Raw genomic sequence first — 17,830 nt, forward strand, 5'->3', positions numbered from 1 at the left:
TGTTCATTATGGACAGTCCGTGACGAGCACAGAAGTCCAATAACAAAACACCGCTCGGGTTCAGATCGGGGGGGCCGTTCCTCCCAATCACGCCCCTCCAGGTCTCACTGTCGCTGCCCACGTGAGCATTGAAGTCCCCCAGCAGAACAAGGGAGTCCCCAGGAGGAGCGCTCTCCAACACCCCTTCCAAGGACTCCAAAAAGGGTGGGTATTCCGAACTGCTGTTTGGCGCATAAGCGCAAACAACAGTCAGGACCCGTCCCCCCACCCGAAGGCGGAGGGAGGCTACCCTCTCGTCCACTGCGGTAAACCCCAACGTACAGGCGCCCAGCCTGGGGGCAATAAGTATGCCCACGCCCGCTCGGCGCCTCTCCCCGCGGGCAACTCCAGAGTGGAAAAGGGTCCAACCCCCCTCAAGGAGACTGGTTCCAGAGCCCAAGCCGTGCGTCGAGGTGAGTCCGACTATATCTAGCCGGAACTTCACAACCTCGCGCACCAGCTCAGGCTCTTTCCCCATCAGAGAGGTGACATTCCATGTCCCTAGAGCCAGCTTCTGCAGCCGAGGATCGGACCGCCAAGGTCCCCGCCTTTGGCCGCCGCCCAGATCACCTCGCACCCGACCCCTATGGCCCCTCCCATGGGTGGTGAGCCCATTGGAGGGGGGACCCACGTGCCTTGTTCGGGCTGCGCCCGACCAGGCCCCATGGGTGTAGGCCTGGCCGCCAGGCGCTCGCCATCGAGCCCCACCCCCAGGCCTGGCTCCAGGGGGGGGCCCCGGTGACCCGCGTCCGGGCAAGGGAAACCGTGAATCCAAGATTTTCCTCATCATAAAGGGGTTTTTGAGCCGTACTTCGTCTGGTTCCTCACCCAGGACCTGTTTGCCTTGGGTGACCCTACCAGGGGCATAAAGCCCCCGACAACATAGCTCCTGGGATCATTGTAACACGCAAACCCCTCCACCACGATAAGGTGTCGGCTCAAGGAGGGGGGCTTATTATAAATGGGAAAATATATGAGTGCCTATGTGATACCGGAGCCTGTAGAACAGTGTTAACCACTAGCCCTCCAAGGGTCACCTTTTCCTCGTCCTCCATAAATATCCGAACTGCAGGAGGCCAAGCCAAAAGTCATCAATTGACAAATCCAGTTAGCATAAAAGATGAGGAAACAGAGTTAGAATGTCACGCCCAAGTGCTAATAAGCCCTTCATGTCCAGTCAATCTGTTAGGAAGGGATCTTATGATACAAATGGGTATTAGTGTGATTGCAACACCCACTGGCATGAAGGCTATAGTAGAAAAGCAAACTTTCGTGATACATGGCATGTCAGCTCCACAGTATTATTGGTCCCTAGATCTGGGGGGGACAGCACAGACACGTGAAATATTGAGAAAAACTAGAGAAAAGCAGTCCCCTAAACAAACCCAGTTCATGCCTGACGATGCCTTACACGTCACTATGTGGTACAAAGGCACCCCAGGACCAGATTATGCCTATGACAAAACGTTTCATGCCCTTCAAGACACTTGTATCACCTTACAACATATATATGTTAACTCCACTACTGGCTTTTCTGCTGCTTCAGTCATCTTATCTAATAAACAACAGGCTGTGTTCAGAGGGGGAACACCACACGTATCTCTATCAAAACCACCTCAGATGCAGTGGAAGGATGTAGAGATGTTCTTACGAGATTCCATGCACAGTTACAATGACTACCAACCCGTACCTGGCTCCTTTTGGAGCTATGACAAAAAACACAATGTGTGGCGGTTTCCTTTGGGATGGAGAGTTCAAACCACTCTCACCACACACTTGCAGGACCCAACCTGACAAATTTTTCCAACCCTGGAGGAGGGATCATGTCCAGATCTAGATCGCCTCCCGGAAGGGTTGTGGTCGTCCTCCCCCACTGATGTAGGACTGGTAAAGGGGTTTCCACCTTACAAAGTAATTGTGAAATCAGAACACCGTCCGGTAGTTAGACAATACCCGTTAAAACCTGAAGCAGAGAAAGGTATAGCCCCTGTAGTGCAGGATATGTTGGCATCAGGAATATTGCGAGAGGCTCCTGAGGCCACTTGCAATACTCCTATCTTCCCCGTCCAGAAGGGACATACAGGGAAATGGCGCATGGTGCAGGATTTAAGACCAGTAAATGAAATAGTACAACATGCTGCACCAGATGTGCCTAATCCACACCTTTTGTTAAATTCCTTGTCCCCTGACAAGAAGTATTTTTCAGTAGTGGATCTGAGTAATGCCTTTTTCTCAGTACCACTACATCCTGATTCACAACACTTATTTGGTTTCACTTATAAAGGACATAAATACACATACACTAGACTCCCTCAAGGGTTTTCAGAAAGTCCACATGTATATATACAATGGCACTACGGTATTCAATGAGTTCCTGTAAAATACCGTCCCATAGTCAAGTGCTATTGTATGTAGATGATATATTAATTGCTTCAGATACAAAACAGCATTGCAAAGAAGCCACACTGTTAGTGTTACAGCATTTGTATGATACAGGACATAAGGCATCAAAACAAAAATTACAGTATTGCAGAGAGGAAGTTATATATCTTGGACATAAACTCTCCCAAAAAGGTCGATCGTTATTAGAAACTAGAAAACAGGCAATACAAGAGGCACCAAAGCCAAAGACTAAACAGCAAATGATGTCCTTCTTAGGACTTTGCAATTATTGCAGGGAATGGTTACCTGATTATGCTGCACTCGTTCAACCTTTACAAACCCTGATTTATGGGAAGGACATGGCACTGAAAGATAAAATTCAGTGGACAAAAGAAGGAGAATTGGCATTCACAAATCTAAAAATGATGTTACAAACTAATGTGACACTTGCTCAGCCAGATTATCAACAACCATTTACCCTATGTGTTGATGCAAATCAAGGGTATATGAAGGCAGTATTAACACAGCCATTCGGCGCAAAAGAGAGGCCATTAGCGTTCTATTCTAAACGATTAGATGCAGTGGCAGCTGGTTTTCCGCAGTGTTTGCAGGCATGTGCAGCTGCTGCAGAAGCAGTGAAATTATCAGCAGAATTAGTGTTGTGTCACCCACTCACTTTGAAGGTGCCACATTCAGTTTCTTTAGTTTTACTGCAGACGCCACTGCCATTCCTCACACATGTTAGACATCTGACCCTAGTCTCACTCCTGCTTTCACAGTCAAACATCACAATACAGCGATGTGGTCCTCTCAACCCTAGCACCCTTCTTCCGACAGCGGAAGATGGAGAGCCACATTCGTGCAAAGCAGTTGTGGAAGAACAAACCAAACCAAGAGCAGATATTTTACAGACCCCAATACCAGATTCAACGGTTGTTTTTGTAGATGGATCAGCATCAAAAAATGACATGGGGAAGAACAAGGTCGGATATGCTGTAGTTACATCTACTGAAGTGTTGGAGGCCAATGCACTTCCCCCTGCTTGTTCAGCACAAGTGGCTGAACTCTATGCTGTAATTAGGGCATGCGAGCTCTTCAAAAACAAGCCACTTACAATATACACTGATAGTCAATATGTGTTTGGAGCTGTTCATCACCATGCAAGAGTGTGGAAAAATAGAGGATTCAAGACATCGCAAGGAACATCTTTAACTCATACGAACCTATTACTCAGGTTGTTAGATGTTGTGCAATTACCATATTGCCTTGCGATATGCAAATGTAAGGCACACCAAACTGATGCTTCCGCAATAGCTAAAGGAAACAGTTTTGCGGACATGACGGCAAAAAGTGCTGCACAAAAACAACCTGCCTTAAATGTTACAGATGTCTTGTTGATAGATAGTGATGTACTATGTGATGCACAGACTCATGCACCTAAAACAGAAATACAGAGCTGGATTAAGAGAGGAGCAATACAACAAGGGAAAACTTATTATATGAATGACAAGCCCATCCTACCAAAAAATTTATACAAGACAGCTGCCTTAGTGAGCCATGGACACACCCATGTCTCAACAGGAGGGATGGTACATATTATCCAACAATACTTTTATACTATAAATTTTTCTGATTATGCAAAACAATTTTGTCGAGCGTGCTTAATTTGCTGTAAACACAATGCACAAGGCAACATAAGGCCAAAACGTGGCCAGTTTCCCGCAGCTGAATATCCATTTCAAATTGTACATATGGATTTCATTGAATTATCTTGGTCACAAGGGAAGAAGTACTGTCTAGTCATTATAGACACCTTTTCTAAGTGGGTAGAAATATACCCTGTAAAACACTGTGATGCAATGACCGTTGCAAAATGTTTGGTAGGCCATTATTTCCCTACCTATGGCATACCTCATATTATAAGATCGGACAATGGGACTCATTTTGTGAATCAAACCATGTCCCTTTGCTCACAAGCACTCGGGTTTACGATCAAAAATCATTGCGCTTATCACCCCCAGAGCGCAGGCTTAGTGGAAAGGACCAACGGCACCATTAAAACAAGACTCAGAAAGACAGTGGAAGAGACAAAAAGACCGTGGCCAGAATGTTTGTCTCTAGTAAAATTATGGATGAGAATAACTCCCACTCCTGCAGGATTGACACCATTTGAAATAGTGTATGGTAGACCGTTTCCCTTAGCAACCGAAATGAGTGATATAGGAAAAGCAGACAGAGAAAATACGTTAGCCGATTGGATGCGTAAGCTATTATCATCACAACAAAAACATAACCCCAGTAGTCTGCCAGTAAATTCTGTTTCTGTTCAACAGGATAATCTGCAGCCAGGAGATTGGATCCTGGTCAAGGTCCTGTTGCGAAAGGATTGGAGCACACCCCGGTGGGACGGACCCTATCAAGTCCTGCTCACAACACCAACAGCGGTGAAAATAGCAGAGCGACCTTCCTGGATACATAAGAGTCACTGTAAGCCCATCAAGCCCGTATCAGAGACCTCTGTACCTTCGGAGTAGCAGTGGAAGTCCGCTACAAAGGCGCAGCAATCAATAGGATACTGACGTCTCAACCCGGTGAAGAAAACAGCTGATCTGCACTCCATTTAGAATGGCTCTGATTGGGTGGGGATGTGGTAAGGTAACTCTCGGTGTAATTCTCTTTATGGGAATTGTTGGTCTGCTTCTGCACTCACCAGAGCAGGTGTTTCGCCCACCTAGATGGACACATGATGGTTCCCACCTGAGACCTATCTCCACAAATGAGACCCATCCTTTCCTACAAAATTACTGGTACTGTTATGTTTATGATTCAGCAAAGAAAGACAATTTAACTAATTGTTATGTCTGTACCCACATGCCATCTCATGCCGATGGATTAACTATATATGGGAAACCTATGAATAAGTCACAAGCAAAGTGTGCTGCCTCTTTTGCAGGTGTAGGCTATCAGCATGATAATATAAAAATAAATGACACAGATCCATATACTGCTGGTTTGGATAATGGCGTATGTGCACAGCAGTTTTGGATCGATTTTGCTATAAAAGTGTCAAATATATCCTTACCTTTATCTGTCCACCTGAACATGGACCCTAAAACATTTAATCACTCAATGTGTTATGACCAAATGAACAGCACCCACCATATGGGGAACACCACCAACTGTGCCCAAATACTAGTACACGGAGAAGGTGCCCCGGTAAACATAAGTGGATTTAGTAATGGCACCTACTGGGTGCAAGGAGTAGCTTGGTTATGTGGACCCCGCGCATATTTCGTTTTGCCCTATAACTGGTATGGTGTGTGCGCTCCAATCTTTGTGTCAGACCATACTTTCCTGGTGTCACTGTCGTCTACACCAGCGAACCGCAGGCGCCGGTCCATCATAACTACAGCTTCTCTCCGTCCTCATGACAGTGTCTGGGGTTCAGATGTTCCCCAGGAGTTCAAACATTGGTCTACAGACCAGAAAGTATTAATGTCTCTTTTTCCCTGGGTAGGAACAGCAAAGAATACGTTACGATTAGAAACTATTGATTATCGTTTGGGGCTGTTCATAAATAACTCCATCATAATAAATGAGCAACAGAATGGAGAGATAGATGCTATTAAACAGATGGTCATTCAGAATAGAATGGTTTTAGACATACTTACTGCTGCACAAGGTGGTGTGTGCGTGCTCTTAAATAATACCTGCTGTACATATATTCCCGATAATGTGCACTCACCCAACATGACTACAGCCTTGGACCGTCTGCGAGAACTTCAAAAGATCATGACCTTAGACCCTCATGCTGGCCCCTCATGGTTGAATTGGTTTCTTACTGGGTCCTGGTGGCAGTTACTGCTAAAGTTCTCACTCCCCATTCTTGTTACATTATTATTTGTATGTTGTTGTTTCATTTGTATTATACCCTGCCTCCGTTCCATGATACAACATACTTTTAGTTCTGTTTTTCTGCTATACACTGCAGAAGAACGAATGGATTTACTAACCTTGTCTAGCCCTCTTAATAATGATGATGATGTGATCTGAATGACGGTTGTGCTGAAAGTGTTTTTGCAATTTGTACAATACTGATGCTTCTGATCATACTGTCATGATAAACAGGAGGGACTGTTAGGTTGAAGAAACTGTTATTAATCATTTGTTATCATTTCTGTATAATCAGCAATGAGTGTAAATATGTATATACATTATTTTGTTTTTCTTTACCTTCATACTTTAGATTATATTAGTTTACACGTATCCTGAGCACGTGTTTAAATAGTTGTCCACCTGAGTAAAACCAGAACTTCTTCTTCTCTCACAGTCTTTTCTTTGTTCTCACTCCAAGACCCCTGCCTCCCATTGACTATAAATAAAGGTGCCAAGGGGAACCACCCTTTGTAACACATTCCTTTGTAGCCTAGCATGCAGAGAGTGTGGTTACCCTTGTGCAAGTAAAACTCTAAGTGTGTTGTCTCGTGATTAATGGTGTGTACAGAGTTGGAGTGGAAAGCCTGTCGCTTTCTCCAACATATACTGTATTGTAGTTTGGTCCTGTGTGCAGGGTTGGAGTGGAAAGCCTGACGCTTTCTCCAACACTGAGTAGTTTGGTGAATGTTTGGTGTGGGTCCGGCGCTGCCGATTGGATGGTGGGGCTGCAGTGTGAGTCAGATAAAAAAAAAAAAAAAAAACATTAGTAGGATGCAATGGGACCAACTGGCATGTATAGAGAGAGGCGTGTAATGCAAAAGGGCTGTTTTTGGTAGCGTCTCTCGCTTGCGGCCATACCACCCTGAACACGCCCGATCTCATCTGATCTCGGAAGCTAAGCAGGGTAGGGTCTGATTAGTACTTGGATGGGAGACCACCTGGGAATACCAGGTGCTGTAAGCTTTTCTCACTTTTACTTTATACAGGGAGCGCTCCACTTCACGATTAATTTAAATCTAGCACTCCCCTTCCATTTTACTATTTTATATATATATATTTTTTCTCTCTTTCATAAAGGCAGCTTTTAGAAACCGTTTTACTCTAAATACTTCCTGGTAATTCTAGGTGCTGTAAGCTGTTCGTGCCTTTATTCCACCAGGGCGCGATCTTCTCACAAACTTGAAGACTGTCACTCCCCATTCACGTTTTACAACTTATTGTTAATGATAAAGAGACAGCTTTTTACACACAGTTTTAAACAAAGTACTGATATTATTCCTCTTCAACTGACCGCTTTGTTTTCTATTCAAAAACCACTTCGCCACAGAAGACTCGATATTATTGGCATAGCAAGTTCTGCTCTTCTCCTTTCAAAACTTGCTAAAAGCTGTATTTAAAAGAACAGATTGGCCGGGGTAATTCACACCCTTCAATGCCAGCTTAATGTTTAGGTTAGTGGGAATCACAGAGGAATTAGGGATGGAAACTTCTTTGCTGGTGGTAGAAGCGGTCTGGTGAATTTTTAGAGAGAAGAGGCCGTCGATGTTTGAATGTAGAAAATTGTTCTGGCTGCAGCCTGCAGTATGGACTTGTTGGTGTGTGTAGCTCCCAGTGTTCTGACAGCGCGACGTTTTGGGGAAGCATGTGATTCAACAGCTACCAGTGGGCTTCGTGCGGCGGAGATTTTGTGGCTGTTAGCGGAGTTGATAACAGAGGGTCGTTAAGAGAAGCCTGCATGCAGTAGGCAAAGGAGTAATGTTTGCCGGCGGGGCACGTGCGGCGATTAACCTGTGCGGTAGTGAAAAGGAGTTAAAAAGAAGGAAGTGTGCGGATGCGGAAAGAATGGAATAATTGTGGTAGGCTGCCGGCTGAGTAGTTTGGTGAATGTTTGGTGTGGGTCCGGCGCTGCCGATTGGATGGTGGTGCTGCAGTGTGAGTCAGATAAAAAAAAAATAAAAAACCAGGAGTAGGATCCAATGGGACTAACTGGCATGTATAGACGCGTGTAATGCAAAAGGGCTGTTTTTGGGCACGTCTCTCGCTTATGGCCATACCACCCTGAACACGCCCGATCTCATCCGATCTCGGAAGCCAAGCAGGGTAGGGTCTAGTTAGTACTTGGATGGGAGACCTCCTGGGAATACCAGGTGCTGTAAGCTTTTCTCACTTTTACTTTATACAGGGGGCGCTCCACTTCACGATTAATTTAAATCTATCACTCCCCTTCCATTTTACTATTTTATATATATATATATATTTTACTCTCATTCATAAAGGCAGCTTTTACACACCGTTTTACTCTAAATACTTCCTGGTAATTCTAGGTGCTGTAAGCTGTTCGTGCCTTTATTCCACCAGGGTGCGATCTTCTCACAAACTTGAAGACTGTCACTCCCCATTCACGTTTTACAACTTATTGTTAATAATAAAGAGACAGCTTTTTACACACAGTTTTAAACAAAGTACTGATATAATTCCTCTTCAACTCACCGCTTTGTTTTCTATGCAAAAACCACTTCGCCACAGAAGACTTGATATTGTTGGCATAGCAAGGTCTGCTCTTCTCCTCCTTTCAAAACTTGCTAAAAGCTGTATTTAAAAGAGCAGGTTGGCCGGGGTAATTCACACCCTTCAATGCCAGATTAATGTTTAGGTTAGTGGGAATCACAGAGGAATTAGGGATGGAAACTTCTTTGCTGATGGTAGAAGCGGTCTGGTGAATTTTTAGAGAGAAGAGGCCGTCGATGTTTCAATGTAGAAAATTGTTCTGGCTGCAGCCTGCAGTATGGACTTGTTGGCGTGTGTAGCTCCCAGTGTTCTGACAGCGTAAAGTTTTGGGGAAGCATGTGATTCAACAGCTACCAGTGGGCTTCAAGCGGCAGAGATTTTGTGGCTGTTAGCGGAGTTGATAACAGAGGGTCGTTAAGAGAAGCCTGCATGAGGTAGGCAAAGGAGTAATGTTTGCCGGCGGGGGACATGCGGCGATTAACCTGTGCGGTAGTGAAAAGGACTTAAAGAGAAGGAAGTGTGCGGATGCGGAAAGAATGGAATAATTGTGGTAGGCTGCCGGCTGAGTAGTTTGTTGAATGTTTGGTGTGGTTCCGGCACTGCCGATTGGATGGTGGTGCTGCAGTGTGAGTCAGATAAAAAAAAAAAAAAAACAGGAGTAGGATCCAATGGGACTAACTGGCATGTATAGAGGCGTGTATTGCAAAAGGGCTGTTTTTGGTAGCGTCTCTCACTTACGCCCATACCACCCTGAACGCGCCCGATCTCGTGTGATCTCGGAAGCTAAGCAGGGTAGGGTCTGGTTAGTACTTGAATGGGAGACCACCTGGGAATACCAGGTGCTGTAAGCTTTTCTCACTTTTACTTTATACAGGGGGCGCTCCACTTCACGATTAATTTAAATCTATCACTCCCCTTCCATTTTACTTTTTTATATATTTCTTTTTTCTCTCATTCATAAAGGCAGCTTTTAGAAACCGTTTTACTCTAAATACTTCCTGGTAATTCTAGGTGCTGTAAACTGTTCGTGCCTTTATTCCACCAGCGCGCGATCTTCTCACAAACTTGAAGACTGTCACTCCCCATTCACGTTTTACAACTTATTGTTAATGATAAAGAGACAGCTTTTTACACACAGTTTTAAACAAAGTACTGATATTATTCCTCTTCAACTCACCGCTTTGTTTTCTATGCAAAAACCACTTCGCCACAGAAGACTCGATATTATTGGCATAGCAAGTTCTGCTCTTCTCCTCCCTTCAAAACTTGCTAAAAGCTGTATTTAAAAGAGCAGGTTGGCCGGGGTAATTCACACCCTTCAATGCCAGATTAATGTTTAGGTTAGTGGGAATCACAGAGGTATTAGGGATGGAAACTTCTTTGCTGGTGGTAGAAGCGGTCTGGTGAATTTTTAGAGAGAAGAGGCCGTCGATGTTTGAATGTAGAAAATTGTTCTGGCTGCAGCCTGCAGTATGGACTTGTTGGTGTGTGTAGCTCCCAGTGTTCTGACAGCGCAACGTTTTGGGGAAGCATGTGATTCAGCAGCTACCAGTGGGCTTCGTGCGGCGGAGATTTTGTGGCTGTTAGCGGAGTTGATAACAGAGGGTCGTTAAGAGAAGCCTGCATGCAGTAGGCAAAGGAGTAATGTTTGCTGGCGGTGGACGTGCGGCGATTAACCTGTGCGGTAGTGAAAAGGAGTTAAAGAGAAGGAAGTGTGCGGATGCGGAAAGAATGGAATAATTGTGGTAGGCTGCCGGCTGAGTAGTTTGGTGAATGTTTGGTGTGGGTCCGGCGCTGCCGATTGGATGGTGGTGCTGCAGTGTGAGTCAGATAAAAAAAAAAAAAAACATTAGTAGGATACAATGGGACCAACTGGCATGTATAGAGGCGTGTAATGCAAAAGGGCTGTTTTTGGTAGCGTCTCTCGCTTATGGCCGTACCACCCTGAACACGCCCGATCTAGTCTGATCTTGGAAGCTAAGCAGGGTAGGGTCTGGTTAGTACTTGGATGGGCGACCACCTGGGAATACCAGGTGCTGTAAGCTTTTCTCACTTTTACTTTATACAGGGGGCGCTCCACTTCACGATTAATTTAAATCTAGCACTCCCCTTCCATTTTACTATTTTAAATATATATTTTTTTTCTCTCTTTCATAAAGGCAGCTTTTAGAAACCGTTTTACTCTAAATACTTCCTGGTAATTCTAGGTGCTGTAAGCTGTTCGTGCCTTTATTCCACCAGGGCGCGATCTTCTCACAAACTTGAAGACTGTCACTCCCCATTCACGTTTTACAACTTATTGTTAATGATAAAGAGACATCTTTTTACACACAGTTTTAAACAAAGTACTGATATTATTCCTCTTCAACTCACCGCTTTGTTTTCTATGCAAAAACCACTTCGCCACAGAAGACTCGATATTATTGGCATAGCAAGTTCTGCTCTTCTCCTTTCAAAACTTGCTAAAAGCTGTATTTAAAAGAACAGATTGGCCGGGGTAATTCACACCCTTCAATGCCAGCTTAATGTTTAGGTTAGTGGGAATCACAGAGGAATTAGGGATGGAAACTTCTTTGCTGGTGGTAGAAGCGGTCTGGTGAATTTTTAGAGAGAAGAGGCCGTCGATGGTTGAATGTAGAAAATTGTTCTGGCTGCAGCCTGCAGTATGGACTTGGTGTGTGTAGCTCCCAGTGTTCTGACAGCGCGACGTTTTGGGGAAGCATGTGATTCAGCAGCTACCAGTGGGCTTCGTGCGGCGGAGATTTTGTGGCTGTTAGCGGAGTTGATAACAGAGGTTCGTTAAGAGAAGCCTGCATGCAGTAGGCAAAGGAGTAATGTTTGCCGGCGGGGGACGTGCGGCGATTAACCTGTGCGGTAGTGAAAAGGAGTTAAAAGGAAGGAAGTGTGCGGATGCGGAAAGAATGGAATAATTGTGGTAGGCTGCCGGCTGAGTAGTTTGGTGAATGTTTGGTGTGGGTCCGGCGCTGCCGATTGGATGGTGGGGCTGCAGTGTGAGTCAGATAAAAAAAATAAATAAAATTAGTAGGATCCAATGGGACCAACTGGCATGTATAGAGGCGTGTAATGCAAAAGGGCTGTTTTTGGTAGCATCTCTCGCTTACGACCATACCAACCTGAACACGCCCGATCTTGTCTGATCTCGGAAGCCAAGCAGGGTAGGGTCTGGTTAGTACTTGGATGGGAGACCTCCTGGGAATACCAGGTGCTGTAAGCTTTTCTCACTTTTACTTTATACAGGGGGCGCTCCACTTCACGTTTAATTTAAATCTATCACTCCCCTTCCATTTTACTATTTAATATATATATATATATATATATTTTTCTCTCATTCATAAAGGCAGCTTTTACACACCGTTTTACTCTAAATACTTCCTGGTAATTCTAGGTGCTGTAAGCTGTTCGTGCCTTTATTCCACCAGGGCGCGATCTTCTCACAAACTTGAAGACTGTCACTCCCCATTCACGTTTTACAACTTATTGTTAATGATAAAGAGACAGCTTTTTACACACAGTTTTAAACAAAGTACTGATATTATTCCTCTTCAACTGACCGCTTTGTTTTCTATGCAAAAACCACTTCGCCACAGAAGACTCGATATTATTGGCATAGCAAGTTCTGCTCTTCTCCTTTCAAAACTTGCTAAAAGCTGTATTTAAAAGAACAGATTGGCCGGGGTAATTCACACCCTTCAATGCCAGCTTAATGTTTAGGTTAGTGGGAATCACAGAGGAATTAGGGATGGAAACTTCTTTGCTGGTGGTAGAAGCGGTCTGGTGAATTTTTAGAGAGAAGAGGCCGTCGATGTTTGAATGTAAAAAATTGTTCTGGCTGCAGCCTGCAGTATGGACTTGTTGGTGTGTGTAGCTCCCAGTGTTCTGACAGCGCGACGTTTTGGGGAAGCATGTGATTCAGCAGCTACCAGTGGCCTTCGTGCGGCGGAGATTTTGTGGCTGTTAGCGGAGTTGATAACAGAGGGTCGTTAAGAGAAGCCTGCATGCAGTAGGTAAAGGAGTAATGTTTGTCGGCGGGGGACGTGCGGCGATTAACCTGTGCGGTAGTGAAAAGGAGTTAAAAAGAAGGAAGTGTGCGGATGCGGAAAGAATGGAATAATTGTGGTAGGCTGCCGGCTGAGTAGTTTGGTGAATGTTTGGTGTGGGTCCGGCGTTGCCGATTGGATGGTGGGGCTGCAGTGTGAGTCAGATAAAAAAAAAAAAAAAACATTAGTAGGATCCAATGGGACCAACTGGCATGTATAGAGGCGTATAATGCAAAAGGGCTGTTTTTGGTAGCATCTCTCGCATACGGCCATACCACCCTGAACACGCCCGATCTCGTCTGATCTCGGAAGCTAAGCAGGGTAGGGTCTGGTTAGTACTTGGATGGGGGACCTCCTGGGAATACCAGGTGCTGTAAGCTTTTCTCACTTTTACTTTATACAGGGGACACTCCACTTCACGATTAATTTAAATCTATCACTCCCCTTACATTTTACTATTTTATATATATCTATATATTTTTCTCTCATTCATAAAGGCAGCTTTTACACACCGTTTTACTCTAAATACTTCCTGGTAATTCTAGGTGCTGTAAGCTGTTCGTGCCTTTATTCCACCAGGGCACGATCTTCTCACAAACTTGAAGACTGTCACTCCCCATTCACGTTTTACAACTTATTGTTAATAATAGAGAGACAGCTTTTTACACACAGTTTTAAACAAAGTACTGATATAATTCCTCTTCAACTCACCGGTTTGTTTTCTATGCAAAAACCACTTGACCACAGAAGACTCGATATTATTGGCATAGCAAGGTCTGCTCTTCTCCTCCTTTCAAAACTCGCTAAAAGCTGTATTTAAAAGAGCAGGTTGGCCGGGGTAATTCACACCCTTCAATGCCAGCTTAATGTTTAGGTTAGTGGGAATCACAGAGGAATTAGGGATGGAAACTTCTTTGCTGGTGGTAGAAGCGTTCTGGTGAATTTTTAGAGAGAAGAGGCCGTCAATGTTTGAATGTAGAAAATTGTTCTGGCTGCAGCCTGCAGTATGGACTTGTTGGTGTGTGTAGCTCCCAGTGTTCTGACAGCGTGACGTTTTGGGGAAGCATGTGATTCAGCAGCTACCAGTGGGCTTCGTGCGGCGGAGATTTTGTGGCTGTTAGCGGAGTTGATAACAGAGGGTCGTTAAGAGAAGCCTGCATGCAGTAGGCAAAGGAGTAATGTTTGCCGGCGGGGGACGTGCGGCGATTAACCTGTGCGGTAGTGAAAAGGAGTTAAAAAGAAGGAAGTGTGCGGATGCGGAAAGAATGGAATAATTGTGGTAGGCTGCCGGCTGAGTAGTTTGGTGAATGTTTGGTGTGGGTCCGGCGCTGCCGATTGGATGGTGGGGCTGCAGTGTGAGTCAGATAAAAAAAAAAAAAAAACATTAGTAGGATACAATGGGACCAACTGGCATGTATAGAGGCGTGTAATGCAAAAGGGCTGTTTTTGGTAACGTCTCTCGCTTATGGCCGTACCACCCTGAACACGCCCGATCTCGTCTGATCTTGGAAGCTAAGCAGGGTAGCGTCTGGTTAGTACTTGGATGGGCGACCGCCTGGGAATACCAGGTGCTGTAAGCTTTTCTCACTTTTACTTTATACAGGGGGCGCTCCACTTCACGTTTAATTTAAATCTATCACTCCCCTTCCATTTTACTATTTAATATATATATATATATATATATATATTTTTCTCTCATTCATAAAGGCAGCTTTTACACACCGTTTTACTCTAAATACTTCCTGGTAATTCTAGGTGCTGTAAGCTGTTCGTGCCTTTATTCCACCAGGGCGCGATCTTCTCACAAACTTGAAGACTGTCACTCCCCATTCACGTTTTACAACTTATTGTTAATGATAAAGAGACAGCTTTTTACACACAGTTTTAAACAAAGTACTGATATTATTCCTCTTCAACTGACCGCTTTGTTTTCTATGCAAAAACCACTTCGCCACAGAAGACTCGATATTATTGGCATAGCAAGTTCTGCTCTTCTCCTTTCAAAACTTGCTAAAAGCTGTATTTAAAAGAACAGATTGGCCGGGGTAATTCACACCCTTCAATGCCAGCTTAATGTTTAGGTTAGTGGGAATCACAGAGGAATTAGGGATGGAAACTTCTTTGCTGGTGGTAGAAGCGGTCTGGTGAATTTTTAGAGAGAAGAGGCCGTCGATGTTTGAATGTAAAAAATTGTTCTGGCTGCAGCCTGCAGTATGGACTTGTTGGTGTGTGTAGCTCCCAGTGTTCTGACAGCGCGACGTTTTGGGGAAGCATGTGATTCAGCAGCTACCAGTGGCCTTCGTGCGGCGGAGATTTTGTGGCTGTTAGCGGAGTTGATAACAGAGGGTCGTTAAGAGAAGCCTGCATGCAGTAGGTAAAGGAGTAATGTTTGTCGGCGGGGGACGTGCGGCGATTAACCTGTGCGGTAGTGAAAAGGAGTTAAAAAGAAGGAAGTGTGCGGATGCGGAAAGAATGGAATAATTGTGGTAGGCTGCCGGCTGAGTAGTTTGGTGAATGTTTGGTGTGGGTCCGGCGTTGCCGATTGGATGGTGGGGCTGCAGTGTGAGTCAGATAAAAAAAAAAAAAAAACATTAGTAGGATCCAATGGGACCAACTGGCATGTATAGAGGCGTATAATGCAAAAGGGCTGTTTTTGGTAGCATCTCTCGCATACGGCCATACCACCCTGAACACGCCCGATCTCGTCTGATCTCGGAAGCTAAGCAAGGTAGGGTCTGGTTAGTACTTGGATGGGGGACCTCCTGGGAATACCAGGTGCTGTAAGCTTTTCTCACTTTTACTTTATACAGGGGACACTCCACTTCACGATTAATTTAAATCTATCACTCCCCTTACATTTTACTATTTTATATATATCTATATATTTTTCTCTCATTCATAAAGGCAGCTTTTACACACCGTTTTACTCTAAATACTTCCTGGTAATTCTAGGTGCTGTAAGCTGTTCGTGCCTTTATTCCACCAGGGCGCGATCTTCTCACAAACTTGAAGACTGTCACTCCCCATTCACGTTTTACAACTTATTGTTAATAATAAAGAGACAGCTTTTTACACACAGTTTTAAACAAAGTACTGATATAATTCCTCTTCAACTCACCGGTTTGTTTTCTATGCAAAAACCACTTGACCACAGAAGACTCGATATTATTGGCATAGCAAGGTCTGCTCTTCTCCTCCTTTAAAAACTCGCTAAAAGCTGTATTTAAAAGAGCAGGTTGGCCGGGGTAATTCACACCCTTCAATGCCAGCTTAATGTTTAGGTTAGTGGGAATCACAGAGGAATTAGGGATGGAAACTTCTTTGCTGGTGGTAGAAGCGTTCTGGTGAATTTTTAGAGAGAAGAGGCCGTCAATGTTTGAATGTAGAAAATTGTTCTGGCTGCAGCCTGCAGTATGGACTTGTTGGTGTGTGTAGCTCCCAGTGTTCTGACAGCGTGACGTTTTGGGGAAGCATGTGATTCAGCAGCTACCAGTGGGCTTCGTGCGGCGGAGATTTTGTGGCTGTTAGCGGAGTTGATAACAGAGGGTCGTTAAGAGAAGCCTGCATGCAGTAGGCAAAGGAGTAATGTTTGCCGGCGGGGGACGTGCGGCGATTAACCTGTGCGGTAGTGAAAAGGAGTTAAAAAGAAGGAAGTGTGCGGATGCGGAAAGAATGGAATAATTGTGGTAGGCTGCTGGCTGAGTGTTAGGTTGAAGAAACTGTTAGTAATCATTTGTTATCATTTCTGTATAATCAGCAATGAGTGTAAATATGTATATACATTATTTTGTTTTTCTTTACCTTCATACTTTAGATTATATTAGTTTACACGTATCCTGAGCACGTGTTTAAATAGTTGTCCACCTGAGTAAAACCAGAACTTCTTCTTCTCTCACAGTCTTTTCTTTGTTCTCACTCCAAGACCCCTGCCCCCCATTGACTATAAATAAAGGTGCCAAGGGGAACCACCCTTTGTAACACATTCCTTTGTAGCCTAGCATGCAGAGAGTGTGGTTACCCTTGTGCAAATAAAACTCTAAGTGTGTTGTCTCGTAATTAATGGTGTGTACAGAGTTGGAGTGGAAAGCCTGTCGCTTTCTCCAACATATACTGTATTGTAGTTTGGTCCTGTGTGCAGGGTTGGAGTGGAAAGCCTGACGCTTTCTCCAACATATTATTTGGTCCTTCGAGCCGGATCCGAGGACACCTGACGACATCGCCAGCGCACCGAGAGGAGCGACACCGAAGTCTGTCGACAGCCACTCGGAGACGGGTGCAAGAAAGACCTGTGACGTGAATTCGTCATCAGGCCGGTGGTTAGAACTGCGCTCGACGTCTGGTGATGTCTGACGGACCTCGGTGGCGGAACACAGGCACACAGGACAGGTGAGACAACAAAGGTTATTCAGCTAAATAACCGGGTCAATTGACGTGGGTTAGGCTTAGCCGTAATTAAGCAGAAAAGGGGTTAGGCTTAGCCGTAATTAAGCAGAAAAGGGGTTAGGCTTAGCCGTAATTAAGCGAAATATGAACATGCATGTATTGTGTGAATGACTGGACTAAGACTATTATAGAGGCTTAGAGTTGCTTTGGTCAGTCCATTTCTTATTTTGCCTGGTGGGAAAGAAGTACTGGTGATTGAAGGATCAAGGACGGGTTTCATCCCTGAAAACCGATACCGCTGCACGAACAGCGTGCAGTAGAAGGCCGTATTGGTGTCCTCCCATATATCTCGTACCAGTGAATTTCCACCCAGGACCTGTGTAGTGCGGAGACGGGAAAGAAAAAAAATGGGAAAGAATCAGAGTAAGAGGATTGAACTAGAGGGAGATGAGAAGTTTATGGAAGGATATAAACCAGGTTCAGGACAAATAAGTAATCAGAGGTGGAGAAAAAAACATGGGTTT

The 17,830-nt window shown here is 44.6% G+C and overlaps 8 non-coding genes across 8 annotated transcripts; all 8 read left to right on the forward strand.

The window, feature by feature from the left end:
* The first annotated feature begins 7,201 nt into the window (after window positions 1–7,201).
* LOC125732357 (5S ribosomal RNA) lies at window positions 7,202–7,320 on the forward strand. The gene has a single exon (XR_007391738.1). It is a non-coding gene; the product is annotated as a 5S ribosomal RNA (ribosomal RNA).
* Window positions 7,321–8,397: 1,077 nt separating this feature from the next.
* On the forward strand, window positions 8,398–8,516 carry LOC125734348 (5S ribosomal RNA). The gene has a single exon (XR_007393664.1). It is a non-coding gene; the product is annotated as a 5S ribosomal RNA (ribosomal RNA).
* A 1,081-nt stretch (window positions 8,517–9,597) lies between these two features.
* Window positions 9,598–9,716, forward strand: LOC125736818 (5S ribosomal RNA). The gene has a single exon (XR_007396086.1). It is a non-coding gene; the product is annotated as a 5S ribosomal RNA (ribosomal RNA).
* A 1,075-nt stretch (window positions 9,717–10,791) lies between these two features.
* LOC125728557 (5S ribosomal RNA) lies at window positions 10,792–10,910 on the forward strand. Its single transcript, XR_007389179.1, has one exon. It is a non-coding gene; the product is annotated as a 5S ribosomal RNA (ribosomal RNA).
* A 1,071-nt stretch (window positions 10,911–11,981) lies between these two features.
* LOC125730503 (5S ribosomal RNA) lies at window positions 11,982–12,100 on the forward strand. Its single transcript, XR_007390816.1, has one exon. It is a non-coding gene; the product is annotated as a 5S ribosomal RNA (ribosomal RNA).
* A 1,084-nt stretch (window positions 12,101–13,184) lies between these two features.
* Window positions 13,185–13,303, forward strand: LOC125733512 (5S ribosomal RNA). Its single transcript, XR_007392856.1, has one exon. It is a non-coding gene; the product is annotated as a 5S ribosomal RNA (ribosomal RNA).
* A 1,081-nt stretch (window positions 13,304–14,384) lies between these two features.
* On the forward strand, window positions 14,385–14,503 carry LOC125730937 (5S ribosomal RNA). The gene has a single exon (XR_007391230.1). It is a non-coding gene; the product is annotated as a 5S ribosomal RNA (ribosomal RNA).
* A 1,088-nt stretch (window positions 14,504–15,591) lies between these two features.
* Window positions 15,592–15,710, forward strand: LOC125735099 (5S ribosomal RNA). Its single transcript, XR_007394398.1, has one exon. It is a non-coding gene; the product is annotated as a 5S ribosomal RNA (ribosomal RNA).
* Window positions 15,711–17,830: the final 2,120 nt, after the last annotated feature.

The sequence above is a fragment of the Brienomyrus brachyistius genome, chromosome 2 (genome assembly GCF_023856365.1).
Source record: "Brienomyrus brachyistius isolate T26 chromosome 2, BBRACH_0.4, whole genome shotgun sequence".
NCBI classification, from domain to species: domain Eukaryota; kingdom Metazoa; phylum Chordata; class Actinopteri; order Osteoglossiformes; family Mormyridae; genus Brienomyrus; species Brienomyrus brachyistius.